The following is a 24923-nucleotide window of genomic DNA, read 5'->3' as shown; positions in this document are numbered from 1 at the left end:
CCCCAGGTGCCACCAAAGCCACTGCAGAGCTGCCCTGGGCCAGCTGTGAGGGTGGATCATCAGCCCAAGCTGCACTGGGCCACTGCAAGGGGCTGTGGCCATGGGCACTGCTCTGACCCCACTGCTGGGTTTGGCTGCCACGGCCACTGTGAGAAATTAAACTGTCCTTGGAAACACTGGGGAGGACTGGGACATACTGGGGAACACTGGGAACATTGTGGGGAAGACTGGGGACACAGGGGCACCCTGTGTTTGAAATTGGGTGGAACTGGAGGGAATGGGAATGGACTCTGGTGTTTTGGGAGGGACTGGTGTGTATTGGAAAGGATCAGAGGGGCACTGGGGTTTTACTGGGGTTGTACTGGGGTAGTACTGGGGATGAACTGGGCTGTACTGGGAGAGAATGGAGAGGCTGTTCCCGCCTCCACCGCCTCTCATTTGCCGAGGCTTCCGCCCATCACCACTCACAGCCAATCAGAGCCAGAGATCAGGGCTTGGGGGCGGTGCCTAGATGGCTGCCATATTTTCCTTTGCCTACAACTCCCATCATGCCCCGCGGCCGGATACAGCCCCATTGCAGCCGGGACTGCAACGCCCGTCATGCCCCACGCTCCCAAGAACCCCGGGATCCGCCCCCATCTGTCCCATAAGTGTCCCCTAGACCCTCCAGGATCCCTCAGTGCCCCCTCAGTGCCTATCTGGGAGCCCACAAAGGCGTCCCCAGTTCCCCTGAGTGCTCCCAACCCCACAGATGCCCGATACAGCCACTTCTGGGAATTCGTCTCCTCTTATCCCCCGTGGCCCCAGAGCCCCTCAGAACACAGTCCCGCGCCTAAAACTCCTGCCGTTCCCGCGCCCTAAAGAGCCCGGTTAGAGCTCCCCGAACTCCCCCCACGGATTCCCGAGCCGCTTACGTTCCCCCGAGGACCTCAAGTCACGGCTTGGACGCAAAAGTGTCCCCCAAGAGCCTTCCCGGACCCCCAAACGCCGCGTTCCAACCACTTCCAGGACTACAGCTCCCATCATGCTCCGCGGCGCACGTCCAGCGCTATTCCAGCCGGGACTTTATCTCCCGTCATGCCCCACGACTCTCGGAGAGCCATTGCAGCTGTGCCTCGAACTCCCGTGATGCTCCGCGGCCCCGTTAAACCGTATTAGACCCGCGCCTACAACTCCCATCAGCCCCCGCGCCATAGAGAGCCCCGTTCCAGCCCCCCAAGGGCCCTCCCGGACCCCGAAGGGCCCCAAATTCCCCTCCCTGACCTCAAAGGGCCCCCCTGGACCCCCAAGTGCTGTCCCGGACCCCGAACTGTCCCTCAGAATCCCTGAGTGCCCCGTCCAAGTGCCCACCTGGCTTCCCCAAGTGTCCTCCAGACCCTCAAGTTCTCTCTGAATTCCCTCCCCAGACCGAAAATTGCCCCAAATGTGCCCCAGAAATGTCTCCATGGACCCCAAAGTGCCTCCTCTTGACCATATGCGAAAAAAAAGATGATAAAAATGATGGCAAAAGGTCTACAAAGAATATTAGTTACCATAAAGAGGAAGAAATAAATACCCAATAGAGCTTGATGAATTAATGAAGGGAATTGTGTTACTTAGAACCAATGAGCAATAATTTTCTTGGTTGCTAAAAGTGTATAGATTTTTTAATATAAATATACAAATTAGGTAATTAATTTGAATAATACTATCAGAATAATATAATTATCATTTTATTAATTAATTGAATTTTATTTATAAGGAAAAATGCTTAAATTTTTGGATATGTTTAGGGATGTCACTCCCAGGTGGGCGATGGTTTTATCATTCCAATGGTGCAACTGCCAGACCAGTCTCCTGACAATTTAGTGTATGCTGTAGTACCACAGATCCAAAACAGGTGTTTAGGGGCCCCTCAAAATGTATGCTTAGGTTCTGTTGGACATTCCCAATATTTAGAAATGGCTTTCATTCCCCAAAAGGGGTTTATCCCTTCTTCAGTGTACTCATAAAATTCATATGCTTCATGGTAGATACACTTGTTCTTTTCTTTCAACAGACCAAAATCTATTTGGATCTCTTGGGATCCGCTGGGTAGCAGAGTTCTTTACTGCTAAATGCCTTTTAGAGACCATTCTTTTTACTGGTGTACTGTAACCTTTAATACTAAATTAATACTAAATTCTGAGTTATTTGTATCCAGTTACAGATTTCTAATAGCCTTAGATTAATCTTCTCCCATGGCCAAATTTCGGTCATCTGAGTACAAACTCAACAATCAGTTAAATTTAGTTTGTGGCTAACTTTTTTCACTGAATCTATGAATAGGTTCTTACCTCGGGGTATCTCTAAATGGTCTTGTTCTCTTATTGCTTTTACTGTCTCTTTCTCTTTGACCTGATGTACCAGGCTTGCTTCAGTAGCATCACATTCAAGCACAACCAGGTTTCTCCTACAGGGCACTCTCCCAGGAGTTGCTGCCTAAAAGTGGTGGTATTCCGGACTATCCAATACATTGGGGGAGGTTAACACAATTCGGGTTGGAATTGGTGTGGACTCTAGACAAGGAGCTCACTTCTTCCTCCTCAAAGAGGGGTTGGTAGCACTCACTGCATGGCTCTCTTGGGCTCCCCAGAGCACCACCAGCAATTAGAGCCATCATTACTGCTCTTCCCAAGAATCTGGTATGGGTCATCTGGCACGACCGGCCCACCCGGCCTTGCCTCTTGGGGAACTTTACCAAGAAGAAGCTTCCAAGCTCTTTAGAGTCCCTTCTACCGCTTCTCTGGTTAAACTTCTCTTGGTCCGTTCCTTACTAATTTTGGTTTCTCTTAGGGGAGTGGTCTGTAGAGGATTAACCTGGAGTCCTTGGAACTAAATTGGGGGAACTTAACCAGAGTTACTTATTAACAGTCTTTAACTTTTTACAAACTTATTTTAAACACAGAACTGTCTTATAACACTTTAAGATAAGGTATGGTTCTGATACCAAACTCTTTTCTTATTCAGTTCATCAGTCTTTTGGGCTCTTCCTTTTGAGAGTCAACTTTAAGTCTTTTGGTCCTTTTATAATGGTATACTCAGGTGAATTAACTCGTGATGTGGTTGACTCCTGTCCTGAGTTAGGGGGTGAGTCATGTGGAATCCAGTCCAATGCTAGGGGGTGAAACTGACATTGAATCCGGCCCAATGCCAGAGGGTGAGTGGTGTGGAGTCCGGTCCAATTCCAGAGGGAGAGTGGTGTGGAGTCTGGTCCAATGCCAGGGGGTGAAACTGATGTTGAATCTTGGTCCAATGCCAGGGGGTGAGAGGGGTGTGGAATCTGATGATGTGGGTCCAACGTTTTCCTCTGGTCCGCAGAGTCGAATTAGCAATGAGGAGTACCTGAAAGGGGCTTTCAAATATAGACATTAATGGTCTACTATGATTTTATCAAAACCCAATTTCTTGGGTTAATGTTATGTATAATTTGTTAATTTCCCTTTTTCCATAGCTTGCATGTTTCTCTCATCAATTTCTGCCTACTCTGTATTTTGCAAGGAGTTGTATTTCTGTTAGCTAACTTAACTCCCAAAGGGCTATCTTGGGGGTATCTTTTCTAGCATGCTTTTATTCTCCCATTTTTCTTGGCATCTAACTTACTGGTTTGCTGTTCAATTTTCAAGATCTTATCTATTCATCCCCTGCCTCTGTTTCTCACTTTCACTAACAGCTGAAATACCACTTTTCTTTCAACCCCTTGCATCTAAAACAAACTTTTTCCCCACACTGCTTTTCAACACAATACACCTCCCTCCAAGGAGATGTGGTAAAACTTACAATGCACAATCCACATTACCTATACTTTAATTCATCTACATTCACTCACTTTTATTTCTCATTCACCTTCACACATTCCTTCACACCCTCAAGACACAAAGTGGATCCTCATTGCCAGAAAATCACGGGTCCCTGTGGCCCCCCCTCGCCTTGGGGTTGGCCTCCAGCTCTCAGTATCTCCGGGCCTTCTGGAAGGGCCCTGGCTCTGCTGCCTCCGGTGCCCGTTCACCTGTGAGGCTGCCTGCGTGTCACTCACGCTCTTACAGCTACGGCCCCCTCACACACCGGGGAACACTGGTCTGGTTTGCAGGTCACACACACTCTTTCTACTGCCCCCTTCCTACCTGCCCGGGAAGTTGAGGCTGACTTTGTTTGTGACTCACTCTCACACACACAACAGACAACAATAAGGTACCTTTTACTTTCACATCACTTATTACAAGTTTAGTGCTACTGTCCAGTCCTAATGCTATTGGATATCCTTCTACCTAGCTGTTTTTGTCTCACCTCAGATGTTTTTGGGGTATTTTACTATACTTTTTGGTACTTTGTTGAGACAGGACTTATCTGCTCCTGTATCCAACCAAAAATTCAAATTCTTCATTTAGGGGTCCCACCTCAGTGTTTACCAAGGGCTTTTCTAGATGTTACATTGGGTCCCCTAAAGTGTAAAGCCCCTGTCACCCTTAATCATCACCTCTAAGAACCCTCTCCAAGGCTTCTTGTTCCCTGGCTATTGCCTCATCGAGACTGAGCTTTCTACAAAACTTCCTGACGTGTCCTGCCTCTCCACAATAATAGCAGTGTCATTCACTCAAAGGGACTTGAGGTCTCTCTATCTCTCTTGTACCTGACAGTCCTGGCCTATCTTTGCCTCCTCCTGGTGGTGGACCCACCCACCCCTCACTTTCTTTAGCTATGGCAACCATGATCTTGGCCTTGGCCTTTGCTTTTTCTCAGTCTCTCCTTAAATACACTTTCAATGCTTCTCTTAATAACTCATTTCTGTCCTTCTCTTGCCAATCTTCATTTTTTTTCTAGTTTTCTCCATATATCTGGCCAAGATTTGGTAACAAATTGGACTTTTAGTAGCACTTGACCTTCTGTGGTGTCTGGGTCTATTCTAGAGTACAATTGGAAGTTCCGCTTTGGGCGATTAAGCCAAGCAGCAGGAGCTTCATCCTTCTCTTGTGCCCCCTCAAATTCAGTATTAGTTCTAATACTAATTTGGTATTAGTTCCTTTGGGAAATGACTCTTTGATCCCTCGTATTATCAAAGACCTATATTCCATCATGGCCTTCCTCCTTTCCTCCTGGTTAGGGTTCCAGCTGGGATCTGTCAGTGGCAATTTCTGTTCACCTGATGGCACTTGGGGTCCCGGACAGTTCTCTTTCTCCCAAATTCTTATGCCAGCCGCCCTAATCATCTGGACCTCTTCTGGGGAAAATGATATCTTTAGAATGGAATTCATCTCCCCCCAAGTGTAGATATTTGGGCCTAAGAATTGATCCACTTGGTTGGCTATGCCCACTGGGTCCTCAACTAAATGCCCTAACTCTTTCTTGAATCTTCTCACCTCAGAAGCTGTTAGAGGAGCATTCACAAAGCCAACACCTCCCACTACTTCTCCTATAGGAACTTCTCTGAGGGGAAAAAGTCTCTTTGCCTTGGAGGTCTTGGATCTGGTACTACAGTACGGCCCATCTTCAGACGCCATGCTACTAGTTTGAGGGATATCAGGGTTACCCTGAACTTTCTGCAGATCAGCAGGTGTATTTGGTGATAGCTGTTTACCGGGCAAGGAGACATTTGTGTCCCAACTAGGAGGAGGTAAAGGGACAGCAATAGGAGGGCGAGAAGAGCTTGGGTACATTTTAAGTGGAGCTGGAGAAGGGGTGGAGAATGCAGCAGGTGGAGTAGGCAGGCACTTGTGGTGGTGCAGAAGGAACTGGAGGAGCCAAAGGGGGTGGTGAGGGAGTGGTTACTAGGGGAGATACTGGGTCTACCATAGGGGAAGCCTAGGAGGTGGAAGGAGGAATTTGAGCAGGCGGTAATGAGATGGCAGCCGGGGGAAGAACTGGACCTGCCATTTGAGGTGCCCAAGGAAGAGGATTATAAGGTGGAGGGGCAGAAGGAGGCAAATAATCCAGGGGGTCCCATCTTTTACCAATTCCAGCATCCTCTCCTTCATTCCCCTCTTTCTTCTTCTGTACCTTACAAATTCGCACCTTTCATCCCCAATAGCATTCTTTAACCAGCAAGCTACATACAATAATTGCTCAGGATCGGTATCTCCTTGAGCTGTCAGACAATGACTCAGTTGTTGGCTCATCCACTTGTCCCTTGTCCCACACCAAGGCCATCCTCCTTGCACCTCTAATTCTGGCCAGACTTCTACACAATACTGGATCATCTTCACCTTATCTAATCCCTCTGTGGCCTCTAAAGAATGCCATTTCTCTAACAGTTCCCCCAAGGGGCTATTGGGAGGTATATTCCTCAGTCTCTTGCCTGTCTTTTTACTATTACACCCTCCAATTTTTCAGGTCTCAACAGAAAAAAATCCCAAAGGTGCCTCTACTGACAGGTAATCTCAAGAAAAATTTATTTGCCTGATGCTCAGGACTTTACACTGAAACAACTGCCTGATCTCTAGATTGCCTAACTTTACTAATGTCAGGTCTTATATCTATCAGGACTTGAAAACACGAAACCCTGGCGTAAGAAGCCGGTTCGTGCCTGACTCCCCTCTGTCAGGAAAAACAACTGCCTGATTTCTAGTTTGCCTAACCTTCCAAATGTCAGGCCTCACCGTATCAGGACTTAAAAACAAACCCCAGCTTCCTTCGCTGGGATTTGTGCCTGACCCCTTTGTGAGGACTGAATTTGCCTGCAGGGCTTGTGAGCTTGCCCGAACCCTCCTTGGGACTTGCAATCTGCCTGACTTCCCTCTGTCAGGACTTTTGGGGGTGCGTGGCACTCATACAACTATTTCCTCCACACACCCGGAGGGGGGGCCCTCTCTCCCCCTTAGGGGACGACTCACTCACGCTGATTCCATGCGCTTCCCCCTGTTCCCGGCCGGGCCCTTCGCAGGAGTCCGGAAACGCGGCACTGAGGGGTCCACTCTCGCTCCGAGGGCCCGGCCCTCGTCTCACTCACACACACACTCGTTCCTCTCCTACTCCTGCCACCGGATTTCTCACCAGTCCGGAGCTCCTCAGCGTCACTGGTCCCAAGCCGATCTCTCTGGTCCTGATGGCCAGCTGTCCTCGAGGTCCAAGATGGCCAGTCCCGGTGTCCTCTTCTGGCGTGGCTATCCCAGACAAACCCCCAGCTGAAATAAACAGGGCAGGAGACTTTTTCTCCTTTTAATGCCTTTATTAAAAGTGATCAGCTCAAGATTGGGAAGCTCGACAGGTCTGCAGTCTCCATCATCTCTCCCAGGGTGACTCAGAGGAGGAGGATCTGCGCAGCTTTGTCCATTAGGGGCAGAGCTGGGGGTCCAGTCTTCGTGGGAGCCTTTTGGGCATGACCCAGATGTATGATCTCTACAGCTTCTTTCTCTCTCTCTGGGTCCCAGTTTGAGAGGATTTTCTGCTCAGGGTGAGGGGCAATGAAGGTTTTCAGCATCTCTGCAGGCCCAGCACTCTGTTCCTCACATCCAGACATCAATCCAATTTCCCAGCTCTATATTGGCTCGTTGTTTTGGGGGTCTTTTCAGTAAGTTTGGATTAGTAGCCTCTCATGGCATGCTGGTCCTGAGGCTATTTTTCATGCTCCCCCGCCTAAATCTCGTCCCTTCTCCTCACTGTCTGGGGAGGTCCCCTCCCTTCACTGTCTTGGGAGAGGAGCCATTAACTTAGCCCTAGCCAGGGCCTTTACTGATACAGAAAAAAGAACCATTAATGACAATGACTCATAATTATCATAACAAACAGGTAGCACTTTAGCAGCAACACTGGCCTGACTAGTTTTTGTAACTTTTTTCTCACAAAAAAATTGGCAGATTTTTTGCCTATAAACACTCCTGAGCCTCTTCTCCAGACTGAACAAACCCAGCTCCCTCAGCTACTCCTCATGGGCCATGTTTTCTAGAGCCTTTGTGAGCCTTGCTGCCCTTCTCTGGCCACACTCAGCCCCTCAATGTCCTTTTTCCCAAGGGGCCCAGAGCTGGACACAGCACTCGAGGTGTGGCCTCAGCAGTGCCCAGCACAGAGGGACAGGCGCTGCCTGCTCCTGCTGCCCACACTGCTGCTGATCCAGGCCAGGTGCCATTGGCCTCTTGCCCCCTTGGGCACACTTTGGCTCACCCTGAGGCGGCTGGTGACCTGCAGGATGTGCCACTTGGCCTTGTGGAACCTCACGCCCCTGTCCTTGGCCCATTGATCGAGTCTGTCCAAGTCTCACTGCAGAGACTTCCTGTCCTCCAGCAGATCCACACTCCCACCCAACTGGGCATCAGCAAATTTACTGAGGGTGCTCTCAATGCCCTCCTCCAGATCATCAATAAAGATGTTAACCAGGACCAGCCCCAAAACGGAGCCCTGGAGAACACATTTCAATGCAGCTCAGTTTGCATGGTCTGCAGTTGGAGGCTGCAATGCCCCACAACAGAAAGAGCTGCCATCCCTTGGCATTGGCCACACACACAGGTGCAGGAAAAAAACCTTTTACTAGGTGAATATGGCTGACAGAACTGAGCTCTCAGGCACACCCTCCCTTTCCCTAATGACCCTGAACTCAAGAAAAGGGATTTCACCTTCCAGCTCTTTGCACCATTGGATCCTCACACCATCAGAGCTCCACCAGCCTCTCTCATCCTTTTGTGCCTTCTCCCCACTCAAGCTGATGAGCAGCTTTGATAAGAAAAAATGCAGTTCTGCTGCCAACAAGCTGAGCCAATCTGCAAATGCAACTTACCCTGCCAAACACAGCTACTGCCTTTTTCTTTCAGAGGTGAATCATCAGAAGGAATGAAAATGTGTTGCATTTTAAACCAAAGAGGGAAAGAAAGGAAAGCACTCACAGAGGATTTGGCAAAGCCAAGAGATGCCAGTGTGGCTTATCCTGTTGGCTGCTCAGTTATTGCAGCCCTTTGCTACTTTACCATTTGTCTTGTTTGGAGATTGTGCTCAGATCATTCAGTTATGGGTGCAGGAGAAATTTAAAAAATCATAGCTGATTACAAAATAATACAACTTAGGAAAATTTAAATAGATTGTGAAGTATTTACATCAGGGTGATGACAGTTACCACATAGAGACCAAAATAAGCCCTTTTAACAAAACTTCATTTCTATCCTTGTTCCTCAAGCCCTACTATCCATTTCTTTGGATGATGTAGTATAATGTCAAAATACTCTTCAATATCTTGTATTGTTTATACTTTGCAACACTTCTGTTGTGTTTTCTAAAAGCTCTGGGTATTTTTTAGTTTGAAAAAAAGATCTATTATTTTGGTAGCAACACTGCAGTTCTGTGTTTCCTTTTGGTACTCAGCTGAAGAAATAAAGAAAAAAAAAGAGCAGAAAAAATAGCAGAGGTGGATAGTAGATCACAAGGAGCAAAGGTACAGGAGATGAGTACATTACTACTGCCACTGCTTAAGAGCATCTCTCACAAAAAGCAGACTGGCTACACTGTCCCAACCCCATCATTTCAACTCTCCGTGACTTGTTTCTTGCTTTGCAAAGCTGAGCTGATCCATTTTTACCTAATATGAATAACAACTAGTCATACACACTTACAGTTCTCTTGTATTACTGCAACAGCTCTAGGTGCCCTTAGAATTTTTAGGGCAATTGTAATGCCATCCCTGAATTTAAACAGGTTCAAGATATTATTTGTAGCTTATTCTTGAAGGCAATTTGTAGCAAAAGTCAAAAAATTATTGCAGATGGTCAGTAACTGGACTGTTACGTATATGGGATGCACACGATGATTTAAGTACTGCTTCATTCTGTGTGACTCCAGGCTTTGAGAAAGAGTAATCCCACTTGGCATTTGGACTCCCTTTGGTCTCAGGAATTATGGATCCAGAGTAACTTGTTAGAAGCTTGTGAAAAAATGTCTCTGAAGTTTACAGCAGAGCTGAAGTGTACAGAAGGATGAGAATTCAATGAATAATTCAATGAATACTAAGTTTGAAAAGCATATCCAGTTATCCTACTGGCTATGTCCAGTTACTATCCACTGTTACAGTATAGTGCACAATATCACCAGGAAAATTGTGAATGTCATCTTCAGACCGATCTATTAACACATTTTATTTTTGATCAAAGTTACTTTCTACAAATTACCAAGTTGTTTTGCCTTTTTGAGGCTCTTGCTTTTTTCGTGTTAAGTATTTACATGTATAACACAGGTGGCTCCTCTGTCTTGGTTTGGAAAGACAGGTGTTTGCTAAGGAAGGCAGGAGCCTTTCTTGAAATGGAAAAATGTAAATCCCTTCCTTCTGAATTGTTATGAATTTTAAATTAACAGGGGCTCTCAGGTAAAAATATGGGAGCAGGAATAACAGTTTTTATCAGGGAATAAAAAGATAAAATAAACAATGCAGTAAACCAAAACAACACTGACAGAGTCAGAATACAACCTGACACCCTGTGGGTCAGGGTGTTGGTAGCAGTCCAATTGGAATTGTGGCTGCAGCCCTCCTGGAGTGTCAGGTGTGGTTCTGTTGGAGCAGGGATCCTGTAGAAAGGTGTAGTCTTCCTCTGAAGATCCAGTGGAAGAGGCAGCTGCTGTTCCTCTGGGAAATCCAGAGGAGAAGCTGTGCTGGTGTTCCAGAATTTCAAGATTATATTTGGGTAGGAATGCTTGGCTCCTCCCTCTGGGCAGAGCATCTCCCAAAGGGATGCTGTAGTTCTTATCAGCCATGCAGTGACATTCAATAGCCCATTATCAGCAGATGTCTCCCCTGGACGGAGGATTGGCTGTGGAAGAGATAAGGAAAACTGCCCAATTAACAGAAGACAACTGGCATACAGGTGGCAAATAGAATCCATACTGCTTGGCAATCTAGTATATCCTGAATCTGATCAAGGAACCGAAAAGGAGCTTTTAGATTTTCTAAGCTGAGGTCTGTTTTGCCTGTTTCTGAAGCTGCAGTCCAAGAGCAGTGACAGAAAGGTTGCTGCTCTGGGAGCATGCTTCTAGCTTGAATTTAGGCCTGAAGGCATTGTACCAATTTACAGCTCTTACAAGAGCTCTGTCACTGCACAGAATTTCCATAGGCATTACAACACAAAGAACTCCGTTTCCCCCCACAAGCTCTTGATGCAGCTTTCTGTACCACCCTGGTTATGTCCTCAGGGAGGGGCATTTCTGCAAAAGGAGAAGGATACTCTTTAGCATAATTGTGTTTTCTGTGGAGTGTTTTATCATAGTCTATTAATATTCCCTTTTCCTCAGTTCCATAGCTACTTACTACTTTCTAACTCATTGATTTTAATAAACCAACTGAGCATGCTGCTGTATTCTATTCTACTCTCCCTGTAATCTTTTCTACTCTCCCTACGGAGGAAAAATATTGCCCATAAGACCTATATGTCTCTGCCTCAATCCAATGAAATGCAAGAGGAAACAAATGCCCAAAGAGCAGAAATCCCCAAACATGTCACATCCAGTCACGGAGAAGCTCATGGGACAGAGCCATGTGGCTGGAGTATGTGTATTGCACTCTGTATTGTTAATTGACTGATGCTGAGTATTTCAGCAGGTAACTTCCAGGGCTTCCAGGACTGTCCTGGTGGCTGTGATCCCAAATTACTCATCGGTAGCAAGTGAACAAGAGCAGCCTCTAGGAACAAGGGCATTTCTGAAGCTCTTGCTTGCTGTGGCGGCAGGGTGGCCGTGGTAAGGGTGCCACAACCTTCCTGAAGAGCCTCCTAAGAAGGACAGCTCAGGGGCACAGGCACATCCTCCTCCCAGAGCAGCGTGTGATGTTCAGCTTCCTTCTTCAGGTGACACGGAGAAAAAAGGCTGGAGCTCTCCATGGCGTTCCACAGAGAAGAAGCCTTTATTAAGAGCAGGGCACTCTGCATAGGGAGCCAGGGACAGAAACTCTCAGAACCAGGGAAAAACAGGATTATATAGGGAAGGCAAGGGGCAAGACAAAACTGGTAACCAATGGGATAAGGGCTCAGGGGCAGAACACAAAGGGAAGGACCGATGAGTACTGGGGGATCAACATAAAGTTGCAAAGGCATCTGGGGGTCATATTTGCTCGCCCTAACTACAAAGTCAGTGGGTCAGGAGTTGGCCAGGAAGCTCTTCCCTGGCTGGATCTCTGGCCCCCACAACTCCCCTTTCTTTGTTTAATAAAAAATCTTGTCCTAGAGACCTTGCAAGGAACTTCTTAGAACAGCTGAACATGTATAAGAAAATGACAACATTTAAAAGAACCCAAAAAATATTTCTTAGGAGATCTCGGGATCTCTAGCTGGTCAGAGTGACCCTGATATACGTTAGAAAGTCTCTTCTCCCAGCCCAGCGCTCAAAGAAGGAGTCAGAGCTCTTCCATTCTTGGTCTCAAGGTTGTTTATTGTATCTTATCTATAAAATTCTTTCTCCTGTCCTGACCAGGTCCGCTCAGCAAGACAGTCAGAGGCATTCTGCCGGCTCCGAGGCGGTGTTATCTTTTTATACTAAAAACTACATGTATGATATTTACAATTATTTTCCAATACCTATCACCTATGTTAGACTGTGAGCTTCTACTCTAGACCAATCTAAAAGTGCCAACATCACAGCAGAAGATGGAGGCCAAGAAGAAGAAGGAGAAAGGCTGGACATGCCCCGATTGCTCCATCTTGCCCCCTGAATCCCCATTCTAGAAACCCCAAAAATCTATTTTTCACCCCGTGATAAATTCATTTTCATTCTACTTAAACTTTTATGGCTCACAATTCTTCATATAAGATTGGTAATCGTTTTATCCAAGGGCTAAATCAAAGGCACAGGGGTCTTGGGCTCTGTGCCAAGGTCTCTGAGCCCCCTGGACAGGGGCTCGAGTCCTCCAGGGCAGCCAGAGGAATTTCCTGGGTTCTGACAAGTAGCCCTGTTGCAGTCCCTGCATACAAGAGTTTACTTCATGACTTTGATGCCAGGGAGCACCAAGAACTTGAACCTTCCTGGAGTCCAGCCCTGCCTGCCTATCACGGAGCAGAGGGAAAAGATGAAGAACCTGGGTGGTGGTTGAGCCAAATTGGCATTTTGCCATTTTTGATTTCCTCCCAGCTTTTGCAGCAGGGCGACAACCCCATGGCTGCAAAGCACTTCCTTTTGCAAGGCACATGCAGACCTCACTGGAAGGGGCTCTTGAAGGAGCTGCTGCAGTTGGCAACAGGAGCTGTTGTTGAATTTTTCACGTTGCTTAACCCCCCCTGCCAAATGCCATCAAGAGGCTGAGGAAGGACACAAAAAGATTACCCTGGAGAAAGGGAGGCCAAAAGCTTGGAAAAGGAGGAAAGAAACGCCCCGATGATGACGATGACAAAAAAAACCCAAACAAATTTATTTTGACAGCAAATGAACACTGGCTGCCATCCAGCCCTCCCAGGCTGGCAGGCCGAGCAGTGCCGTTCCCATGCCATGAGGTGCTGGCAGCCTGCGGAGAGAAACCAGAGAGCCACGGTCAGTGGCAGCAGGCTCCCGTCCCCCTGTCCCGCCATGGCCTGTGCCCGGGCCAGGCTGCTGGCTCTGCTCAGAGCCCAAACCTCCCGACCCATTCTCTGTTTTTAGAGAAGGGCAGCGTGGCAGGCCACGTTCCACCTCCTCTGCTTAATCATGGCACAGCAACCTCCTCAGCAGCTGCAAAAGCGGGATGCCCGTGTGCCCGCTGCCGTCTGCCTGGAGCCCTTCTGCCAGCCGAGCTGTGGAGCCGGGTGCCCACCTCTGGAGAGCTGCTGCCAGGAGAGGAGCCGATCCCAAACCAGGTCCTCGTCCTTCTGGAAGGGGCTGTCCCTGCAGACCGTGGCCCCTGGGGCAGCGCTGGCACTGGACGCGCTCCACGGACGCTGCAGGCGCTTCCCAGTCCGGTCTGGGCACCAGGTGTAATCCTCCTGGGAAAACAAAAGAACAATTGCATGAAAGCCAATTCAAAACAAGACCTGGAAACAAGAAAAAGCACAAAGCCTGTTACCATTTCACAGGCCTGAGGAGGGTCTGACCACTCCATGTGAGAATTAAACCTGTCCAGGGGTGGGGAAAATCCCCACCTTTCCTGCCCGTAAACGCACCTCTTCCTCAAGGGCCTGCAGAGCAGACCAGCTGGGTCTGCATGGCTTCAGAACCCGTCCCCCTCTGCCGCCCCCCATCCACGTGGATGGATGCTTTTGTCAGGTTGGCTGCCCTCGCCTCAGCCCGTGCCAGGCTGGCTGGCAGAAGCTGTCAGCAAGGCCAGGAGCCGGCTCCCCTTCCACGACATCCGTCCCCTGTCCCACCAAAAAGCAGCTCGGCGGCCGGCAGAAAAATTAATATTCCCCAGCGCTGCCGAGCAGGGAACCTCCGGCACGTGGCCAGGCCGAGCCCTGCCGTGCCTGGAAGCACCAGCATCCCCCCGCCCCTGTGCTGGCTGGGGACTCATCTTGATTTCATCGGAGTGCAGAGCGTGTCCTTCAGGCAGGGGCCGCAGACAAAACCAGCTCCAGGATGGTGTTCCCAGCTCCACGTCGTGCTCCAGAAGAACACGCCAGCTGTGCCTTGGCTTGCGGGGACATCACGATGCCATTGAGCTGCAGGGGGATGTTTCCTCTGTCCCAATCCGTGTCACCTTCACTGCACTGCCACCACTTCTCCAATAGGACGGGCAGTACGGAGCCGCTCCCTCCACTGCTTGTGGGGACCAGCGGAAGCAGCATCTCCTCAGCTGCGCTCTCTCCTCCGCACCGCGGCCGCAGGGAAACGCTCCGGGGTTTTCTTCCAGTGCCACGAGACACGTGCCGCTGCTGCTTGCTGGGCTCCTGGATCCTACTGTGCTCAGGATGCATCTCTGCTGTCTCCTGGGCCAGGCAGGGCTCCTACAGCCAAGAATGCTCAAAAAGGTCCTCCAAGCATGGCCTGTGTATGGGGTCCATAGATAAACACCACCTGATGAGGTGCTGGCACTCTGCAGAGAGAAATTCCTGTCCATGCTCTCCCACATTCCACAGTGCCCAGGCAACACCAGGAGTGCTCAGAGCTGCACCCAAAAGCTTCCTATTGATCCTCTCTTGCGGAGGACACCAGCACAGAGGCACAGGTGCCACCTCCTCCAGCTAAGCCCAGGAGATCCACCTCCTCACCAGGTGCAAGAGCAGGATGCTTATGTGCCAGCTGCCCCTCCCAACCCCGTTCTTCCCCTCATGCCTTGAAGGCGCATCCCCACCTTGAGACACCCGGGGCAGGAAGACGAGCTGGCCCTGGACGATGTCCTTGTTGGTGCGGAAAGGAAGGTGCCCGCAGACCAGCTCATAGAGCAGGATGCCCAGGGACCAGATAGTGGCTGGCTGGCCATGGTAGCAGCCAAAGAGGATCCACTCCGGTGGGCTGTACTCCGGCGTTCCTATGGGACACGGGCGCAGCTCATCAGGCCCATGCTGCTCCCTCCTGCCTTCCTTCCCTCCCTCCCAGCCAGCTCCTGTTCCACAACAGCCAGCCCCTGCCCTGCCAAAAAGCAACTTGGCTGCAGCTGGCTGAAGAAGGATTCCCCCTCTTTCCTTCCCCCCTCTTCCCCCTCTGCCAGCAAAGCGGGGAACTCAGCTGCCCGGCTGGGCCCCGGCTTGGGCTCACCTGACATCCGGGTGTAGAACGTGTCCTGGAGGATTGTGCCGCAGCCGAAGTTGATGAGCTTCGCCTCGCCCGTGGCCAGGTTGACGAGGACGTTCTCGGCCTTGATGTCGCGGTGCAGGACGCCGCGGCCGCTGCAGTGCCGCACGGCCTCCAGTACCTGGCGGAACAGCCCCCGCGCCACGGGCTCCGTCAGGAAGCGCTGCTCGTGCAGGAAGTACCAGGGGTCCTCACTGCGCTGCGGACGCTCCATGACCAGGGCGAAGCCCTCGGGCACGTCGAACCAGTCCAGGAGCCGCACGACACCGCGGAAGCCAGGCCACGACACCATCCACAGCAGCGCCAGCTCCAGGGGCACAAGGGCGCCGTTGCGCTGCGGGGGGACCGCGATGCCGTCAGCGGGGCCGATGCTGCGCCATGCCTCGGGCAGCCCCTGCCCGGCCCCGCCGTGGCTCGCCATGGCCCGGCCCGGGGCTCTGCGCGGCCCCCGCTCACTCCACGCTCGCTGCCCTCGCAGCGTTCCGGCTGCCGCCCTGCCAGGCCTCGCCTCAGCCCCGCCCGGCCCGCCCCGCTGGCTCCTCCCCGCCGGCTCCTCCCGCTGGCCCCGCTCACTCACCAGCCGCGCCCACTCCGAGATGCGCTCCCGGGACACTCGCTTGATGGCCACCTGCGAGCCAAGGTGAGCAGTGGGCTGAGCTCGTCGCCCACCGCCCGCTGCCCGCCGCCTGCCGCTGCCCTGCGAGCCGGCCCCGTCTCTTACCGGGGCGCCGTCGGCGAGCCGGGCCCCGGAGTAAACGCTGCCACAGCCACCGCTGCCCAGCAGCGGGCCCTGCTGGTAGAGCTGCTCCAGGGGAGGCTTCTCCGCCCATGCGGGGGGCACCGCGCTGCTGCTCTTCTGCCCGGGGCACCCGCCCGCCCGGCGCGCTGCTGCTTGCCGAGCCGCCCCGGGCTGTGGCGGCTCGGGGCCGGCGGCCGAGCTGGCGAGCGGCGGAGCTCAGAGCGGGGAAGCTGCTGGCCACGCTCTCAGCCATGGGGCGGGAGCTGGGCGGCAGCGGAGCGGCTGCGGGCAGAACCGCGGATGGGGCTTCGTTCGGGGCCGGGGCCTCGGCCGGGGCTGGGCCAGAGCCCGCGCCAGGCCGAGCCAAAAGACCGCGATGCTCCGCCAGCACCAGAGCAAGCGGCTCTTCCTGCGGCGCCACAGCCGGTACGGAGAGAGCCCGGCCCAGGCGGAACCACGGCGGGCCGGGCAGGGGCGGGGACGGGGCGGCCCCGCCAAGGGGCACCTTGCGGGACGCGGCATCAGCCGGGCTGGGAGAGGTGGAACATGGACGGCACAGCCCGGGATGGGACGGGACGGGAATACAGTTAGTGGGAGGGAGAAGGGGATGCGGAGCAAGGGAAAAGTCGAGCTGAAAACCAATCAAGAGAAGCGCTGCTGCTGCTGCTGCTGCGTCTGCTGCTGCTTCTGCTGCTGCTGCGGAGCCGCCGGAGCTCGCGGCCGTTCCTCCGTTGCCCCGCGAACCCAACGGAGGAGCCGCCGCGCGCCCCAAGGAACGGAAGAGAGAAACAAACAAATCACACCCCAAAGTCATTCCTATTAGAGAAGTAACCAAAGAAAACAGTGTAGCAATAAAGAAGAGTGTTGGCTTGTGGATTCTTTCTTCTTTGCGTGAGACAAAACATTTCATGGGTGTGATAACCAAGTTCACTGGATTTAAGGATCATACAATTATTATTTTTTTATTATTATTATTATGCAAGCAAGAATAAGCAAAGTCCAGCGCTGGGCAGCCGGGAGTCTCCGCTCCTCTAGGCTCGCACCGTTCCTATCCCCAAGGTTCGCCTTTTATTGCCTTCTTCTCCCGGGTTCAGGGATGATGTGGTCTGTCTTTTGCGCTTCCCCGTTCAGTTGCTAGGGGGTCTTTTTCTGCCTTCTGGTGGTCGTGGGATGAAGGCTCCAAGTCCTCCTCTTTTAACCGCTGAGTGAACTTTTCCTTATAAGGCATACCTATACAGTGGAATTTTCAGAACACTATACGATTCCTGCAAGCCTAAGCAATTCTTGTGAGTTTAAGGATTGTTGTTACAGCCTTCCTCTGTGACCTCTGGGTGAACTTTTCCTTATAAGGTATATCTTTACCATGGAATTCCCAAAGCACTATATGATTCCTGCAAGCCAAGCAACCATGTGTGGCTGCACATTTAAGAATCAAGCGGTTTTAGCTATTTAGTTATTGCTTTTATATTGTATAATTATTTAGCTATTGATTTAATTAATGAACAAACGTACTGCTACTTATTACATTCAATTTGTGTTGAATTGGGGCTGGGTTGGGAATTGTTATTCTGGGGAGAGTTGATGGGTGTTTGTTGTGGGTCCTGGGGAGGGGAAGTCCAGGGTTTGGTGGGGGTGATAGTCGAAGGGGGGCGGGAGGTGATTGGACAGGGGACTTGAGCAATCATTCGACACCCTGAGAAAATGATTGGTCCAGAATGAATATCGATAAGGATCAACGAGAACACCGGAAAACGACCAATCAACGTGCGGATCCAAACCCCACCAATCCTGGACCCGAGAGGGGTTATAAAATGAGGGTTTGGTTGGGTTGGGGTTCCTCTCCTTCTGAGGGATGTACTATATGGGGGGGAACCCAGTGTGTTTGGGACATGTTGTTATCTTTGGGTTGTTGCGTGGGAGTTTGGGCTTATCTCAAACTCCCTGTCCTCTGTAGTTTGTTTTGATAAACGAGAGCCTATTTCCTTCTCAAAATCAGGCCTCATTCGAATTCACAACAGCATGGTTTTTCACCAGCACTGAGTGGGTTCTTCCTTGTCATGGTTGGGCCTTGCCAGGGTTTCCACAGCCCTCTTCCATCACCAGTGGCTTCTTTCCCAACCCCAAGTCTGTACACAAGTCCCAGGTGCTGGCGAGAGGGCAGTGGTCACCCCGTGTGCCACTGGGGCAGCCCCCGCATGCCCAGGGATGCTGGGGCCAGGCTCTGGGAGCAGCAGCATCCCCCTGATGAACTCCATCTCTATTCCATAGGAACACGGACATACAGCCCCCCAGAATGGACCCACTTTGGCTGGTACTATGGCAAGCCAGCTACCATCTGGTCCCTGGGCATCCTGCTGCACCAGATGGTCTGCGGGGAGCACCCTTTCAGGAGGGGCCAGAACATCAGCTGGGACCATCAGCTCTCGCTGCCACAAGGGCTCTCTCAAGGTGGATCCTCATCTCTGGCCACGGGGGGAATCCCAGTGCTGGGAGACAGCAGCGGGCTCGTGGCCATCCCGCTCTGGGAGCTGCTGAGGAGGTGGCACATGTCCTGCTCTCCTGCTCTCCTCCAAAACAGGGAATTGATGGGAAAGTTTAGGCCCAGCTCTGAGCACATCCAGCAAGGCCTGGGCATGGGAATACTGGGGCAAAGCCAACAGGAGCCTTCTCCAACTGCCCGGCAGTTTCTGGTTTCTGTGCCCAGAGTGCCAAGATCTGATCAGGCGGTGTTTATCCACGCTGGACGTGGAAAGGCCCTCATTGGAAGAGCTGCTCTGTCATCCTGGGATGCAGGATATTCATCTGCCCTAGAAGAAGGGAGAGAGCCACAGGCACACTTTGATGCAGGGCCCTGGCAAGATACAGCCCCACACATGCCTTGGCAATGAGTAGCAAAGGAACCCAGACTTTTTTGTGCTGCCTGTGTCACTGCCTAGGGCTCATCAGATGGGAACACACAGCCCTTGTGCTGGAGCTGAGCTGCTCTGCCCAGCACTGGTGGCTGCCATCTGAGCTGGTTTTGCTTGTCCTGGTTCCCTGACAGCTGGGGCCCTGGGCAGAACCCTGAGAGCCTGGTCTCATCCCAGGGAAGGAGAAGGAGCCCCTGGAGAAGCTGTACCAGGTGGGGCTGCTGCTGCTGGAGACAGCGAGGACGACACCAAGGATGACAACCTCTTCCTGGACCTGGCCACTGACCAGCTGAAGATGATGGACTTGGATTCTGGCACCTTGTTCAAAACCAGGCTCCACAGGGAATTCGCAGATGAGTCCACACACAGGGGGATGCTTCCCAATTTGGGCATTGCACAGCCTGGCCAGGAACCAAAGGTTCCCCCTTTGCTGGGGCGGGTGCAGCTGATCCTTCAGCCGCTGCCCAGCTGCTTTTGGCAGGGCTGGGGCATGGGCTGGGGTGGGTACAAATGGGAGTGGGCTCCTGGCCCTGCCAACAGCCCCCAGGACCCACCGTGCCCCAGTCTGGGGCTGGGGCTGGGGCAGCCAGCCCGACACAAACAAAGCCCCATGGTGGGAGCAGAGGTGGGACTCCAGAAGCTGTGCAGGGGCTGCTTTGCTGTGCAGGCAAGGAAGGGCTTGGGCTGCTCCACTGCCCATGTTTGCTTTGGGGTCACTGTTATTGTGGGGGGCAGTGCAGGGGGAAGGGAGAAAGCTGGGCTTCCCTCACCCGTGGGTGGGTTTTTCCCTGGCATGCAGGGATTGGGCCTTCCTCAAGCCCCTGGTAGAGATAAGATTTTTTACCTTTTTTCTTTTTTGCCCCATTGTCTGTAATCTATTTTCAATTATTTGATGTTTCTTTTTCTAGAGGAAGCATTCAAGGGGGGGATGGCATGAGGTGGGTCCCCGTCTGCTTGGCAGGGTGGGATCAGAGCTTTTGGGAGATGGCAGCGAGCACAGGAGCATCCTGCTCTGGGCAGCTGCTGAGGGCTGGATGTGCCCTGGCTGGCTGCAGGCTGGGCACATGTCCTGCCCTCCTGCTCTGTGCCAAAGGCAGCAGGGATGGGCAGCTCTGGGCACCGCTCTGAGCACGGCCAGCATGGCCTGGGCACCGCGGGCGGCTGGGACAAGGGCACAGGAGCCTTCAGCTGACGGGCGCTTTCTGCTTTCTCTCCTTGCAGCCGGGCTCTGCGGCTGCTGAGGCTGCTCTGGGCTCTGCCAGGGCTCTGCTGGAGCTCAGCACCGGGCCAGAATCAGCCAAAGACGAAATGGTGTGACCTGCAGCACAGACTTGCTTGAGCATTTTGGCAGCACAGCTCAAGTTTGCAGAGTGTACAGCTCCAAGGGAAAACATGACACCCCCCAGAAAATAAATTTGTTCAGTAACTTCAGAAATGAAATCAATCTGGGATGACCCCAAATGACATTTTTCATCTTGCTCAAGTTGTAGCTCAGCCCTTCTCTGAACAGTTCTCTCCTCCACCTGCCTTTTACTTCCCAACTGCTCCCTCTTTTCCCCCAGTGAGTTCCCAGCCCATTGCAGTCTCCATCACACTGTTGCCTTCCTTGGTGCCCTCACCATGAGGAAGGCAGAGCCCCAGGTTTAGGGACTCATCCTGTCACTGCCTGAGGAGCAGCAATGTCTCAGAGGTCCAGTGGGATTTTAGTGTCATTCAGAGCTGCTTTCCAGCCCTCAGCTCTCGTCACTGCTGAGCTCCCTCTCCCTTTTCCTTGTCCTTGCAGCAGGATGAGCTCTGTGAATCCCCTTGAGCCTCCCCACTCTTCCCAGCCCACGCACCCACCTCAGTTAGGCTGAAGCTGAAGCTTCTGTGTCTCCTGTGGCACACCAGCCCAGTGCCCTGTGCAGGGAGCCCCAGCCCCAGAGCACAGCACACAACAGTGCAGTCGGGGCTGCAGCAGCTGCCCTGCAGCCCTGGCTTGGCTGTTTGTGGCAAGGGAATGCTCCCTGTGTCCAGCTGTCCCTGCAGGATGGCCCCAGGGCAGAGCCCAGCCGGGCTCCCACTGCAGCCCCTGGAGCTTGGGGCAGACAGTGCTCCCAGAGCTGAGGTTCCTGGGGAGCACCCGGAGCTGTGCCTTGCACTCTGTTGCCGTGTGTCACAGTGCAGGCTGGCTCGTGCTGTGTGAATGTACCAGCCCTGGTTTGACTGCCAGGGGCCTCGCCCAGTCACATCTCTCCCAGGGCTGCAGCATTTCACCGGCCAGAATCTGACAAGGCATAGAGATCAGAGCAATGAAATTATCCAGACTGGGTTTTTCAAAGGCCCTTTAGAAGGAAGGGCTTGAGAATAAACGCTCTCTGTTTGCCACATGAGCATCGGGGAGAGTGCTCTCGCTGTCTCCAACCCACTCCCCCTGCAGCCAATGTTACAGCCACCCACTCCCTCACACATCCCCCTCGTGCCTTCCCACTGCCGTGTCCTGTCAGGGCTTCCCAGCCCCTCATCCCTTCATGGCCCCAGCCCCTCAGGGGCTGCCCCAGCCCGGCCAAGCTGCCCGGCAGCAGCGCCGCAGCCCCACAGCAGCTCCAGAGGAGCCCCATCCAGAGGCAGCCGGGAGCCCTCAGCAATCCAGCCAGCAGCACGCGGGCAGGAGGACACAGAGGGCGCTTCCTGCCTGGCACAGGGCTTGTGGCCATCTCCAGGCACCGCTCTCACAGGGATCCCCACAGCTCCGGGCCCTGCCCAGCCGCTCTGTCACCAGCACAAAGGCTTCCACAGAACCATCAAAGGCCAAGGGGCTTCTGGCCATTTTCCCTGCTACACTGCACGCCTGGGCAGCTGGCCGAGCCCAGGCACACTTTTCCCCCTCTTCCCCTAAGCCCTGCAGAGCCTGGGCAGCAAAAGAAAGCTCCTGGGAGTCTGGGTATTATAACACACTCTATATTCATATACTAAAGAAAAAACAAAAAGAAGAAAAGAACAATCTGAAAGAAAGGGAAAATTCCCCCTGGCTCAGGTGGCCCCAGCAGACAGAGCCTCTGGCATCAGCTCTCTGCAGAGCTGCAGCAGCGCAGCCAGCCGAGCCCTGAGAGACGAGGCCGAGTCCTCCATGCCCTGCGGAGCTGATCTTGCAGCCTCTGGAAGATGGAATATGGCTCATCCTGCAGTGCCTGGAGGACATCCAATGTTGCAAGTGCCACGTCTGACACAGCACTGCTGGTGTCCTCTGTCAGGTGTTGAAGGGCTGAAAGAGAGAGGGACGGAGCCACGGTCAGATGCCGCATCTGCGGGGAGCCGAGGAGAGCGCCCTGGCAGGGCCATGGCAGCCGGCTCTAGCCATGGCCAGGAGGGAGCAGGCACCAATGGGACCAGCCCGAAGCTATTGGCCACGAATGCCCCGGGTGGCCCTAAAACCTCTGTGTGCTCTGCCCACGCTGGCCCTGGTGCACACAGGGAGCAGAGCCCTCGGCAGCCGGGGCAGGGCTTGCAGCTCCCCTGGCAGCCCCCGCTGGCCTCACTCACCATTGCAGATGAGCCGGAGCTCTTCCTTCTTCCCCCTCAGGTGCCGCGCGGCCATCCCTGTGAACACAGAGCCTGTGACAGTGCCAGCGGCACAGCTCCCTGCCAGCGGCGCTGCCGGCGCTGTGGCCACACAGGCTGCTGGCCCGGCAGGGCTCAGCCCGGCCCTTGGCGCACGCTGCCGCCCCAGGGCACGGCTGCCAGAGGGCGGCAGCAGCAATGCCCAGGCCAGCCGGGGCTTCACGGCGCCGGGCCCGGCTGGCGCTGCCGGGGCAGCAGGCGGGTCTGAGGCCGAGCTGCGGCGGGCCGGGCCGGGGAGGGAGCCCGGGCTCGTGGCTCACCCCTGAACCTGATGGCCGCCGCTCGCAGGGACTCCTGCGGGCTCAGCAGGTAGCGCAGGGCCCGGCGCAGGTGCTCGGCCGCTCTGCTGCTGTGCTCTGCCAGCTGGAGAGAGCGGCAGGAGGGAAGGCTTGGCGCGGGCTCAGCCCCTGGACCGGGCGCTGCCTGCGCCAAGCGCCGGCCTCCCCTGCCCGCACAGCCCTGAGTCGTGGCCAGCAGCTGCCTGCGCCGGGCTCCCGAGTGGAGGGGGCAGAGGGGGCCGGCTGCTGCCCGGGGAGCCGCGGTGCCGGCTCTTCCCGCAGCCCCGCCGGGCTGGGGCTCCATCGGCCCCCGGCTCGGGCCCTTGGGAGCCTGGAGAAGAGCCCGCAAGGCCTCTGGCTGCAGCAGCGGGCAGGGGCACAGCTGCCAGCCCCGCACTCTGAGCATGGCCCTCTGGGCTGAGGCTGGGGCTTCCAGGCCCTCCTTACCAGGCACTCGCTCAACTTCCACAGATTCTGGTTCTTCACCAGTCTTTCAAGATCCCTCCTCTTCAGGAACTCGGCCACACAAAGCAACGATTCCTGAGAAGCCTGGAGAGCAGCAGAGATGTGGAGATGGCCCCACAGCCCAGGGCGCAGGACCCGCGTCCCTGTGCCAAGGCCTGCAGGAGGCTGCAGCCCGGCAGACGCCAGGGCAGGAGGCAGCTGAGCCCCCTGCCAGGGGGACAGCAGGACCCCACGAGCCCTCACCTGTGCCAGTAGCCGATTGCCATCATGGCAGTGGAAGAAGAAGGGCAGCAGGCTCTGGCGCAGGGGTGTCTTCAGGGCCTTTTTCTCCTTTTCCCTTTCTGGAAGGGTCACCAACGTTTGGAAGAGCAGGATGGAGAGCAGCTGAACCTGCCAATTGTTCTGTATGGAAGCAAGCAAAAAAGACCTCAGCATTGCGGCTGCACGGGGCTCAGCTTGGCGCAGGCCTGCAAATGCACAGGACACAGTTTGTGGGCAGCAGCCAGTGGCCGTGGCTGGGGGCAGTGAGCCTTACGTGGTCAAAGAGTGGCAGGAGTGCCTCAAGCAGCTGCAGTGTGATGGGGCCGGGCATCAGCATGTCATTGTCCAAGATGATAAAGCTGAGTAGCATGACTGTCATGAAAACTATCTCTCCATCTGTGTCCCACAGGAGCTCCACAAGACTTTCAGTCAGGCTCAACATTTTTTTGGTCTGTGCGGAACACAAATTTGTGAAATGCCATCCTGCTTCCATAGGCCCAGAGGCCAAAGGCCTGTCCCGAAGCACTCGGGCAGCTGATCTGGGAGGCGGGAGAGCTGGGAGCAGCTGCCCCAGTGCCCAAAGCCCTGCCAAGCCCAAGCGACTGCATTCCCCAGCTCAGCCTCAGCTGCTGCCCCCTTCCCACCATTGAGGGCTCCTCAATGAGCTCAAGAAGGGCCCTGAGCGCCAGGCGACGCCTCTCTCTGCACTCGCTCTGCAGCTGCCTCGACAAGATTGGCAGGATACTGTTAGCACCACGTTGACTCAAGTCCAGGAACTGGAGGACCTGAAAGGCACAGGGCAGTGACAGGGGAGCCGGCTGGCAGCAGCCCAGAGCCGCACAGGCCTGGGCCTGGGCAGCAGCACAGGGCGCGGGCACCATCCCAGGCAGCTGCGGCTCCCAGAGGGCAGAGAGCTGGCAGGCAGCTCAGCCAGGCAGCACTGGCCATCAGGCTCACCTCCACAAGGAAGGCCAGGGTGGGCAGCTCCCAGCGTGGCTCCTGTGTGCTGAGCAGCCACAGCAGGTAGCGAGCGATGCGGGAGCACAAGGGGATGGAGACACA

At 53.7% G+C, this 24923-nt stretch overlaps 1 pseudogene; it reads right to left on the bottom strand.

Moving 5' to 3' along the window:
- Nucleotides 1-8205: 8205 nt before the first annotated feature.
- Nucleotides 8206-16870, bottom strand: LOC136570471 (serine/threonine-protein kinase pim-1-like; annotated as a pseudogene).
- Between the last annotated feature and the right edge of the window lie 8053 nt (nucleotides 16871-24923).

Source organism: Molothrus aeneus, unplaced genomic scaffold (genome assembly GCF_037042795.1).
Source record: "Molothrus aeneus isolate 106 unplaced genomic scaffold, BPBGC_Maene_1.0 scaffold_34, whole genome shotgun sequence".
Lineage (NCBI taxonomy): Eukaryota > Metazoa > Chordata > Aves > Passeriformes > Icteridae > Molothrus > Molothrus aeneus.
This window is presented reverse-complemented; position numbering and strand designations above follow the sequence as displayed.